At 42.0% G+C, this 12,819-nt stretch overlaps 1 protein-coding gene across 1 annotated transcript in view; it reads right to left on the bottom strand.

Annotated features, from left to right (window-relative positions):
- ARMC1 (armadillo repeat containing 1) overlaps window positions 1–5,610 on the bottom strand; it is a 31,782-nt gene extending 26,172 nt beyond the window's left edge. Inside the window, exon 1 of the mRNA XM_062188431.1 lies at window positions 5,414–5,610. The gene's annotated coding sequence lies outside the window, so the exon portion shown is untranslated. The remainder of the gene's footprint in view (window positions 1–5,413) is intronic.
- Between the last annotated feature and the right edge of the window lie 7,209 nt (window positions 5,611–12,819).

The raw sequence follows: 12,819 nt of genomic DNA, 5'->3' as shown, positions 1-12,819 counted from the left end.
CCCAAGTGTGTGGGCCCTGTAACCACATGGGAGACCAGGAGGAAGCACCCGGCTCCTAGCTTCGGATCGGAGCAGCGCCGGCCACGGCAGCCATTAGGGGAGTGACCCAACGGAAGGAAGACCTTTCTCTTGGTCTCTCTCTCACTGTATATAACTCTGTCAAATAAAAAAAAAAAAAAAAAAAAAAAAAGGATAAAAAGAAAAGTCAATAAGGATTAACATTTGGCACAGCACTTAAGATGCCACTTAGGATGCCTGCCTCTCACACTGTGATGCCTGGGTTCACATCTCCGTTCTGCTTTCTATTCCAGTTTCCTGTTACTGTGTACCCTGGGAGGCAGCAGATGATGGCTCAAGTACCTGGGTTCCCACCAGCCACCTAAGACCCAGACTGAGTTCCAGCCTCCTGGCTTCTGCCTGGCACAGCCCTTGCTGTTGAAGGCAGTTGGAAAGTGAACCAGTAAATTCAAGATCTCTGCCTGTTTTTCAAAGAAATTAAAATTAATAAAAAGGAAGGAATGAAGGAAAAGCAACAGATTGAAAAGCACAGAGAAGCCTAAGGGGTCTAAGGCCATGTTGTCTCTCAGGTGCCTCTTATCAGCATCCTGAATCTCACCGTTCACAAACCAGCTTACCCACAAGCTACATGTGGTGTGATCAGCACAACAATCCTATCCAAAATGGAACCTGCAGAACTAATTACCAGCTTGAAGGCACCAGAGCCAAATCACTTTAAGATCCAAATACTGGGAGTGGATATATGGTATAGTAAAGATGCTGCATCCCTTATCACAGTGCCCGAGTTCAATTTGTGGGTTGCAGTCCTGGCTCTGCTCTTGACTCCAGCCTTCTGCTACTACACACCCTCAGAGGCAGCAGGTCATGGCTAGAGGGATCCTTGCCATCCAGTGAGTACCAGAGTTCCCAGCTCCCAGCTTTGTCCTGGCCTTGTTCTAGCTGTTGTGGGCATTTGGAAATAAACCAGCAGATAAGACATCTCTAGCTCTCTCTGCCTTTCAAAATATAAACAAGTAGGGGCCAGCACTGTGGCATAGCGGGTAAAGCCATCGCCTACAGTGCTGGCATCCCATATGGGTGCTGATTCAAGTCCCGGCTGCTCCACTTCCAATCCAGCTCTTCTGTGGCCTGGGAAAGCATAAGATGGCCCAAGTCCTGAGGCCCCTACACCCGCATGGGAGACCCGGAAGAAGTTCCTGGCTCCTGGCTTCAGCTCGGCACAGCTCTGGTTGTTGAGGCAAGTTGGGGATGGAACCAGCAGATGGAAGATCTTTCTGTCTTTCTCTCTCAGTGTAACTCTTGACTTTCAAATAAATAAATAAATAAATCTTTTAAAAATATATAAACAAGTATGCTAGTTGACACCCTCTTCTATAAAACACTGTCTTGGAATTGGAGTTTTCTATTCTTATCTAAATAGTCCTTAGACAACTATTCAGTAGAAATGTTCGTGAAAAAGTAGAGCCTTCCTGTTCCTTTGAGATGAACAAAAGTGAAGGGGCCAGAGCTGTAGCATAACAGGTAAAGCTGCAGCCTGCAGTGTCAGCATCCCTTATGGGCGCCCGGCTGCTCCACTTCCAATACAGCTCTCTGCTGTGGCCTGGGAAAGCAGTAGAAAATGGCCTAAGTCTCCCCCTCTCCCCCTCTCCCAAGTCCTTGGGCCCCTGCACCTGTGTGGGAGACCTGGAAGAAGCTCCTGGTTTTGGATCAATGCAGCTACAGCCGTTGTAGCCATCTGGGGAGTGAACCAGCAGATGGAAGACTTCTCTCTCTCTCTCTCTCTCTCCTTCTCTCTCTGTGTAACTCTTTCAAATAAACAAATAAATCTTAAAAAAAAAAAAAAGTGAAAATAGTTAAAACTTCCAGTCTCCAAAGCCTACTGGGTAAGGACAGAGCTCAAATCAGGATTTGCCTAGGAAAATGTCCACGACATCGAAAGGCATCAAAAACCTTACCTAATATAGCAGGCAGAGCTGCAGTCAAGGACTACATTTCCTATGACACTTAAATAAAGGCATTAGAAAAGCAAGCAGAAAACTATGGTTTGCCACTCAAATGAGAAGAGTTTTATGCAAACTTCAGGAGAGAATTTCTCACTACTAAGAGCTGATTTTTATATTCTTATTTTAATATTTTTGATATCATTACTCTGACATCCCCTACTAACTATCACATTGCCTGAGCCCTAATAAGTGATAAATACCTCTACAGACTGCAGAGGGAGTTCACACAGCAGATTTTTAAAGAGATAGTTACAGAATTGTTAAGAAAATGAAAACAGGTGCTGTTGTAGCACAGTGGTTAAGCTGCAGCTTCCAATGCCCTGGTTCCAGTCCTGGCTCTCTGCTTCCAATCCAGCTCCCTGCAAATGCACCTGGGAAGACAGCGAAAGATGCCATCCACCTGGGAGACCTGGATAGCGTTCCAGGCTCCGGGCTTCAGATTGGACAGTTGTGGTCAGGCAGTTGTGGTCATTTGAGAGGAGGGAGGGGTGAACCATAGATGGATGATCTCTCTGTCTCCCTAACTGTCATTCTTTCAAACAAATAAATATTCTAAGAAAAAAAAAAAAAAAACAACAACACAGAAACAAGCTCCTGTTAATAGAACTTTAATGCCAAATCATACTGGATCTATTCTGTGATTTTTGTTAAAATCTACCAATTTCACAAACACTCAAGTTGCTTAATAACATTTGCATTCAGATTGAAAAAAAATTGGTTTGAAATGATTATTTCAGGATTCACTATAGCCCATCTTCTCTAGTCCCAATCTGACAGACCTCAAATAATTCTTATAAATAACTGAAATGTTGACTTGAGCAATTTTACAGAAGCCAATGAACCATAAATTAGAACAAATACAGAAACTACCTCTCTTCTCCTACCTCTCCTACCTTCTTCCAAAATAAGTACTCCATCAGGCTCAAGGGAAAAAAAATATATTTTCCAGGTTTTTTTTCTTACTAAAAACACTAACACCAAGAAGTGCAGACCCTGACAGTCTCCATCAGAATACAGATTATTGTTAAAGGGGGAAATTCCTAGGCCCTACCCCAGACAGTACCTTTAGATACAGGCTCCAAACTTAGCTTAATAAGCAAATCAAGTGATTTCTGGTGCAAATTAGAGCCATTGAAATTTTATCTTGGTTATAAAATGCATGTCTCTTGAAAATGGCAGTGAACATCTGAATGAAACCCTGAACACTAAAACTACAACACTTTCTCTAATTACTGAGTAACAAGAGATAATGTGAATTTGGAACTGGGTTTCAGTTTTTAATCCCAGAAAACCAAATTAACAAACTGGAAAAAAAACAGTAGCAAATCCACCCCCTTCCTTCCAAAGAAAAACTGATTGGAAAGTCTTGATTAAGGGAATGAAATTGGGGAGGGGGCAGATTACGGTGGAAAATTAATCTGTACCCAGATTGTGTGCAAGTACACAGAAGGTTTGTGAAATTCTGTTAGCAGTATTTAACGGTTCTTTTGTGTAAGCCTGCCTCTTACATTTAAGATCAGCATATGATGTCTTATAAAATACTTTTGAATAACTGTTAATATTCATGTCTATTTTAAGATTTTTGGCAGCTATGCTAAAATTGCCAATATAGACAAATTTTAAAATTATAACTAGCAAATGATGTAATTGTTGGAAAACAATTTTCCCTATCTCTCCACATATGCAGTCTTATTACAACACATAGACATAGATATATTGCATCTCATGATTTTCTCTTTTTAGTTAAATCTGGATAAACAAATCATTTTAAGACAATGAATGTTCACTCCCAAACTTACAAACATTCTGGGCACCTAGGGAATTTTGTTGAAAAGGAAATTCTGGGGCAAGCCCTTGGCCTAGCAGTTAAGACACCTATGTCTACTTCAGAGTAACTGGGTTCTTCTCCCAGCTCCTGACCAAAGCAGATCCTAGGAAATAGCGTTGCTGGCTCAAGTGGTTGGGTCCCTACCATTCACATGGGAGACCCGGATTGCGTTCCTGGCTCCTACAGGGAACTGGGGAGTGAATTAGCAGATGAGAGCTCTCTTTCTCTCAAATAATTTTTTTTAAAGATTTATTTATTTACTTGAAAGAGTTACACAGAGGAGGGGGAGAGGGGAAAAGGAGAAAGGGGGAGAGGGAATGAGGGAGGGAGAGAGAGGTCTTCCATCTGATGCTTCACTCCCCAGATGGCCGCAACAGCTGGAGCTGCGCCAATCCGGAGCCAGGAGCCAGGAGCTTCTTCCAGGTCTCCCACGCTGGTTCAGGGGCCCAAGGACTTGGGCCATCTTCTACTGCTTTCCCAGGCCATGGCAGAGAGCGGGATCGGAAGTGGAGCAGTGGGGACTCGAACCGGTGTCCAAATGGGATGCCAGCACTGCAGGCGGCGGCTTTACCCGTTACGCCACAGCGCCAGCCCCTCAAATAACTTTTTTATAAAAAGCAAATTCTGATTCCGTTGGTGGAGTGAGGCCTAGGATTCTGCATTTCCAACAAGCCTCCAGGTGTGGTCTTTGCTATTTGTCAGGGAACCACACTTTTTGAGAACCAAAGAATTAGACATATGTGAGACACCTGTAATTAGGAAGACGGCGAAAGATTCTCTTTTCTTCCAGCCAAGGTTCGCCACTTAATTCACAGAACTATTTAGCTCTTACATGCTGCAGAGGGTACATACAATACCTGAGTCCTTAGTCAGCTAACCGAGTTTTAAAAAAAAAAAAAAAAAAAAAAAAACGACTTAAGCATTGAGATGAAAGCCAGCTCTCCCCTTACTAGCAAGTAACTCTTTGAGAAATTGGATTACCTCCTCCGAGCCTCGGTTCGCTCACCTGAACCTTCGTGTGCGGTTACTGCGATCAAGCAACATAAAGAAACACATGGGATGGTAGCGAAGGCGGCCAGCCGTGAACTAACACGAACAACACTCGAGCCTGTGGGGACCTCTGCTCCAAGCGCTGGGGTTACCTTGCGGACCGCCGTGACACTCGAATACACGGAGCGTCACGCAAGGACTGCTCACAACGTGAATGCCCTCGCCAAGAAGAGTTCTGTTGGGCACAGAGACGTGAACACTGATCACGCCAGGTGCAGGCACTAACAGGAACATTAAAGGAGAGATGAAAAGAGCGAGGGGCTGACACCCGTTACCGAGGCTCGGGTGAGTAAAAGGCGGACGTCGGGGGCACAGGGAGGAAGTGAACAAAGCTAACATTTTCACATGACACATGGCAAGAGGGCGTTTTCAAGCGCCGCGGCGAGACCCGGACAAGAAGACAGGAGGCGGCGTCCCCCGTCCCGGCCGATTCGCCGCCGCCCGGGTGCAGGTGCCGCTGCCCGCGGCCTTCCCGTCTCCACCGCTTTGTCTGCCGCCCCTGGACCCTACCTACCGCTCCAGAGGGTCAGGAGTCTAGAGCCTCCCGCACCATCAGGGCCACGCCGATGAAGGAGGCGGAGGCACGCGGGCCACGCCGGACGAGCCCACTCCGTTCGCTGCGGCGGCCTCGGTAATCGCGAACAACCGGACTAACTCAAAGAGCCCAAGAGCGAAGGAGCTGGCGGGGTGAGACTCTGCAGAATCTCCCCCAGTGACCCTGCCACCTCCGCCGGTTCTGCCTTCCCATTGGCTGATGGTGAATCCAACGCGAAGAGACGTGTCCAATCAGTGAAGCCCTTCTTAGACCGACTCGCTCAATGGTGAACTGGAGAAATGCACTGGACGGGCCCAATGAGGATCAAGAACACTGAATTGGACCTAGCGACTCTCTGTCCACCAAGCCCCAACCAAAGAAATTTGATTCTGGATGAGAAACCTTCGCGCTTTTCCGACTACAATTCCCAGCTTTCGGGCGCTGGGCGGGCGGGCGGGCTTCTTGGCTGCTGAGTTCAGAGATTCAACTTGAACGTTTTTTCGTTAGCAACTCCTTCAGTTCTAGCAAAGCCATTCCATTCGCTTCCGTGAGTTTCAATTAATAGTATTTAAATTGTGTTAGTTTTTACTTTTTTTTTTTTTAGCTTTACTTTAGCACTATATTAGATGTTTTTTTGCTTTCATTCATATCTCGTTGGTGTCCAGTTATCTTACGAGCAAGGCCAAGGCCACGAGGAAGGCTTATTTTTTTGGAGCTGTTTTTTTTTTTTTTTTTCTTGCAAGGTTCTTGTGGTCTGAGAGAATTTGCTCAAATTCGTCTTGACGCTTTTTTAAAATATTGTCCTCTATTAAAGTAAGGATTATATACTTGTTTTATAGATTACAGCCACTGAAGTATTTGTTTTGTTCAGATATAGACTTTATTTATGTTAAAAGTATTTCTCTTCATATAAATGCCAACTAAGCCCCACAGATCAATCTTTGAAACTAATGCACCCATTGCACTTAACCCGCACTGCACAGGTTTTGAATGTGCTCTTTGACAGTTTGATATCGCCATGTGGTTCATGTAATAAAATGAGAGGGGATCTGAGAAGCCTCCAATAGGGAGAGAGTGTGGGTGAAAGTAAACATCCAGGCCTGCATTCTCTGCCAAGATCTCCTGTACTTTGTAAGTGAATTTTTAAAAAACAGGCGGTTACTTGTACTTTAATGTCTTTGTGTTCCCTTGTTCTTGGTGTGATCTTCTAATAAGCTCAAGAAGAAAATAGGAATGACATGAAGCCAAGTAGAAAACAATGACTGGTCTGTTTCACACCCTTTGAACTTTTGGAAAACCAAGGCAGGCGTGGTTTCTGTTTCCCACAAGAGGGACTGGTGGTGAGTGAACACCGAGGTAAAAGAAAAAGAACCAAAGAGATGATGCGTAATGTCAGTGGTAGAAGCACCAGTCTTACTTGGAGCAGCCAACCAGGGCAGTCAACTGCTGAAACTGAAAAAGAGCAGGGAAAGGCAATTGTAAATGTAGAAACTGTAAAAAAGTAAATATAAGAAGTTCAAAGGGCACAACCAGGTTAAACATAACCCACCTGGCTGAGTAAATGAAATTTTGTTCAGAATTGTTATTAAAAACAGCTCAATAACCTAGAAAAGTAAAAATAACTATTTTTGCTGAAGTTAATTTATGTAAGTGCATTAGGAAGGGACACACCATTTGGCATTTTCTCAAATAGTAATTGAGGACTGAAGTTTCCAGTGCTACCAGAAAGTATACTCCAGAAAGTCTTTGTCTTTTGGAACCTTACAACCCAAAGTTAAATCTAATCATGTTTCTTCCATTAAAGTATTGAGAGTAATTCTGCCATTAAAGTGTTGAGATTAAGTGAGATTAATATATAGGGGAGATGACTAGCATTATTATTCACACAAACACACACACAAATAGTTTATTGGCAGTGTTGGGGTTTAGCCGGTAAAGCCAACACCTGCAACACTGCCATCCCTTGTGGGCACCTTTTCATGTCCCAGCTGCTCCACTTCCTATCCAGCTCCCTGCTAATGCACCTGGGAAAGTAGCAAAAGATGGCCCAAGTGTTTGGGCCCCTGCCACCCACATGGGAGACCTGGATGAAGCTGGCTCCTGGCTTTGGTCTGACCCAGCCCTGGACATTTTGGCCATCTAGGGAGTGAACCAGTGGGTGGAAGATCTCTCTCTGTCTGTGTGTGTCTCTCTCCTTTCTCTCTGCCTTTCAAATAAATAAATCTTCTTAAATATTTCTTTTTCTTAAGCACCAGTAGATTACAAGCCTCAGGAAGGTCTTGAGGATTTTAAGAATTCATATTCCCATATTAAAATGTCTGTACTTGAACTAATTGAAGCTATGCTACCTACCATTATGAGTCATTGTTTGTACTTAGCCCTGGATATTTTGCTACATAACACAGCTGGAATGTCAGGTTTCTCAATAGCTGTGTTGCTTAAGACACATGATTCAGATACTGCAATTTTATTCAATTATTTAACAACCGTTTTTTTTAAAGCACATACAGTCTGCTATAGACAGTCTGAGCTATAGATTCAAAGCCAAGGAAAAACATAATCCCTGCCTTTGAGGAGCTCATGATCTCAGGCGCTCAAGGAACAATGGTTTCTGAAACATTGATAAAGCAACATTTTAAGCTTAAAAGTTTTGTTCAGGGGTCAGCATTGTGGCACGGCAAGTTGAACTGCTGCCTGCATGCTATCTGGGTGCTGGTTCCAGTCCTGGCTGCTCCACTTCCAACCCACTTTCTCTGCTGATGCACCTGGGAAAGCAACAGAAGATGGCTCAACTGCTTGGGCCCCTACACTCATGTGAGAGACCTGGAAGAAGCTCCAGGCTTCAAATCAACCTAGCTCTGGCCGTTGTGGTCATTTGGGGAGTGAACCAGCAGATGCAAGATCTTTTTCTCTCTCACTCTAATTTTGAGCTCATGATCTCAGGCGCTCAAGGAACAATGGTTTCTGAAACATTGATAAAGCAACATTTTAAGCTTAAAAGTTTTGTTCAGGGGTCAGCATTGTGGCACGGCAAGTTGAACTGCTGCCTGCATGCTATCTGGGTGCTGGTTCCAGTCCTGGCTGCTCCACTTCCAACCCACTTTCTCTGCTGATGCACCTGGGAAAGCAACAGAAGATGGCTCAACTGCTTGGGCCCCTACACTCATGTGAGAGACCTGGAAGAAGCTCCAGGCTTCAAATCAACCTAGCTCTGGCCGTTGTGGTCATTTGGGGAGTGAACCAGCAGATGCAAGATCTTTCTCTCTCTCACTCTAATTTTGATTTCAAATAAATAAATCTTTTTAAAAAAATCAAATAAATAAACCTCTAAAAATAAAATAAAAAATAAAAACATGAAAATAGAAATTTTATAAAGAAGAAATTATAAATGGAAGCTCTGAGTATGCATATGAATGAAAATAAAATTGAATCTATATATTGCATAATTTACCAAAAAATTAAATTCCAGGGTGTATTAGAAACTCAAACTTTAGAGACTACATTTATAACGTAGAAGTAAGGGAAACATTTAGTATTTTTTTTTAAGATATGTTTATTTATTTGAAAGGCAGAGCAACAGAGAGAGAGAGAAAGAGATCTTCCATCCACTGGTTCATTCCCCAAATGGACACAACAGGGAGGTATAGCCTGGGCTGAAGCCAGCACCTGGGAACTATATCCAGGTCTCCCATATGGATGATGGAGACCATCTCCTGCTTTTCCAGGCATATTAGCAGGATATGGAATGCCAGCTTAAATTGATGCACCATAGAGATTACAGACTGGAAACACAGAAGTTAAAAAAAGAAAAAGATGGCCATATTTGACTTGTTTGTTATTGTTTTTAAGAGAGAAAAGCAGGATTTATTTAAGTTGGAAACCTACTGCTGAAACAGCTGGGAGGGGGGTTCTTGACTTGTGTGTTTAAGAAGTTTTTAACCTGGCCAATATATAAGCAAAGTCAATAGACAATAACTTTGGGGGTAAGTTTTCAAACCACTGGGCTGATAGTGACATTCAGAAAGTAATTACAAATTATTCAACAAGAGAATAAACCCTATAGAAATTGGGCAAATAATATAAATGGGTATTTAATAAAGGAAAAGTCCATGTGACCAATGAACATGAAAAGACATGTAAGCCCACTTGTAATTAGGGAGTGCAAATTAATATAACAAGAACAATCACTTGATACTGATCAGATTGCCAAAAACCAAAATGACACACTGTTGCTTGCAGAATTATTTCTGCATTTTAGAGAACAATATGGCAGAATCTATTTTAAAAAAAGAAATACTATATTTAGGCTCAGCAATAATGTTCTCAAGAATCTAAACCATAGGATGTAAAAACACCAGTAAAAAAGAACAGACATGCTAATTGCAGAATTGTGGCCAAAAAAAAAAAATACATTCAACAAATTCATATCAATAATGGAATGTTTTAGTAAATCATGATATAACCATAAAGAAAAAAGGAAACTTGGAAGAAAATAAGTGATAAGAATATAGTGCCGAACAGTATGTATATTATGATTGCATTTTTTAAAATAGCAAATTAAGTCCCATACATGTTTATGAAAGTTTTTATCTTTATATACTTGTATGGAAAGATACAATCTAGATTGTCAGCATGTGTTCCCAGAAAAGCAGGTCTGGGAGACAGGAGCCAAATACAGAAAGAAAAGTTAAAATTAATATAACTTTTCAGATCTTAGTAAAAAAAAAATAAGAATGGGAATAAGAATGAGAAGAGAAAGGGGTGAGAATGTGGGTGAGTGGGAAGAATTAGTATGTTCCTAAAGTTGTATTTATGAAATGTATGAAGTTTGAATTCCTTAAATAAAAGGGGAAAAAATTGCTGAAGGAAATTAAGTAAATGAACAGACAGCTCAAAAAATAAATAAAAAGAAAAAAATAATATAAATTTTCTGGGGAATGGGCTGTGACTAATATAGTTTTGTATATCATATGTTAAGTCTGAATCAAGTAAAATCATAAATGTAAATATAATGAAATGTATTCAACAGCCATAACAGAAATCGGAGAGGTGGGTTATAAGGTAGAAAGATATTTAACAGTTTCACGGAAGTGCTTTTACAAGTATGGGAGTGACATCCTCAGGGTCTCTAGAACAGCTGCCAGTGAGGAGCACCTATGATAAGGAGACAGGTTGCAGGGCAGTCAGTGAGCTCCACACTTAGGGATGCAGCAGAACCCCATTCAAATAAATAAATAAATAAAGCTATTCAGTGCCTTGTGGATCAGACCAATCCACATTTGACCACTATAGGAAACAGAGATCATGGTCATGGTCATGATACTTGCTTCCCAAAATGAGATATTGTATATGAGTGGGTGTCTTGCTCAACAAGTTAAGCAACTGCTTGGGACAACTGCATCCCACATGTGAGTGCTGGTTCCTTCCCAGCTACTCCACTTCCAATCCACCTTCCAGCTAATGTGCCTGGGAGACAGCAGATGATAACTGAATTACTTAAGTTCCTGCTATCCACATGGGAGACCCAGATGGAGTTCCTGGCTCCTGGCTTCAGTCTAGCCCTGCCCCACCTGTTGTAACCATTTGGGGAGTGAACCAGCAGATTCTCTGCTGGTCACTCCGCCTGTCAAATAAAATACACATTTTTTAAAAAATCTCTCCAGAAAAGATTATAAAAGCTAATTTACTATCATAAAATTGTGAATACTTATTGATACTGGATAAAAGAAAGAGAAATAAAAAAAAATCATTGTAACCTTTAGGGAATTATAAGAAATGAACTCATTGTTCTGAATACTTACAGTAAATCATTAAGCTTACCTTTCTTGCATGAACTGTATTTCAAGGTAACCAGAAGAGTAAATGTGGGATAATCATTCTGATAGTGGTAAATCTTAACGAACAAGCATTTGGGGACTGGCGTTGTTAAGCTACCACCTGGGCTGACATCCCATATGAGCACTGGTTGGAGTCATGGCTGCTCTACATCCATTTCAGCTCCCTGTTAATATGCCTGGGAAAGCAGCCGATGATGGTCCAAGTACTTGTACCACCCACATGGAAACCCAGATGGAGTTCCAGATTCCTATCTTTGGCCTGGCCCAGCCCCAGCCATTGCAGCCATTTGGGGGGTAAACCAGCAGATGGAAATCTCTCTCCATCTCTCTGTAACTCTTTCAAATAAGTAAATAAATCTTTAAAAAATTATTTCTTAAAAGAAAAACATGCATCCAACAAATTTCATTACAAATTTATGCCTAGAGATAACTAATTAGCTAAGAAATGAAATGGAATAATAGAATATCATAATTTTTGCAAATCCTTAATGAGATCATGGATCTAGATAATGATCAATAGCTGTTAATCTTACAATGTTGGGGAACACATTCTATGCCTTCTGATGGAGGTGCACTCATCACTTATGAAGAGTTCTTGCCAAAAACATGAATCTGAATCATATCAAGCTTTTTTATCTACCAGTTTAAAAATAGTAAAAGGTTGAGGCGCTGTGGCTTAGCAGGTAAAGCCACCACCTGCAGTGCCAGCATCCCATATGGGCACTGGTTTCAGTCTCTGCTGTTCCACTTCTAATCCAGCTCTCTGCTATGGCCTGGGAAAGCAGTAGAAAATGGCCCAAGTCCTCGGGCCCCTATACCCATGTGGGAGACCTGGAAGGAGCTCCTGGCTTCCTTTCAGCACAGCTCCAGCCTGCTGCCAACTGGGGAGTGAACCAGCAAATGGAAGACCTCTCTCTTCTTTCTCTGTGTAACTCTGACTTTCAAGTAAAATGAAATAAATCTTAAAAAAAAAAAAAAAAAGCAAAAGGAGAAAAGAATGTGTTAAATATCACCATAGGAATATAATCGGCAAAATCTTGAATTGAGAAATTTCTACAATAGAAAGGTCTGTTTCTTCAATAACACAAGAGAGGTTGGGGGATGGGCCAGCAGGTTATCACCTGCTACACCAGCATCCCATATGGGCAGCCAGTTTGCATCTCACCTGTTCTACTTCCAATCCCACTCCCTGCCAATGTGCGTGGAAGGCAGAGGAAGATGGCCCATGTACTTAGGCTCCTGCCACTCACGTGATCCATCTCCAGTCATTGCAGCCATTTGGGGGAGTGATTGAGGGAATGGAAGTTCTTGATCTTTCTCTCTGTCCATCTCCCTCTCTCTAACTCTTTCAGATAAATAAACCTTTTTAACACAATAAGAAAGAAAAAAAAAAAAGGTTGGGGGAGAGAATCTGTATATTCAAATAGATTTAACCTGGGTTCCACAGATCAGCTCCACTTCAAATTTTAGTTTCCTGCTAATAAAAACTATGGGAGGCAACAGGTGATGCCTGAAGTACTTGAATTCCTGCTACCCACCTGGTAGACA

This window comes from Lepus europaeus, chromosome 4 (genome assembly GCF_033115175.1).
Source record: "Lepus europaeus isolate LE1 chromosome 4, mLepTim1.pri, whole genome shotgun sequence".
NCBI lineage: Eukaryota > Metazoa > Chordata > Mammalia > Lagomorpha > Leporidae > Lepus > Lepus europaeus.
This window is presented reverse-complemented; position numbering and strand designations above follow the sequence as displayed.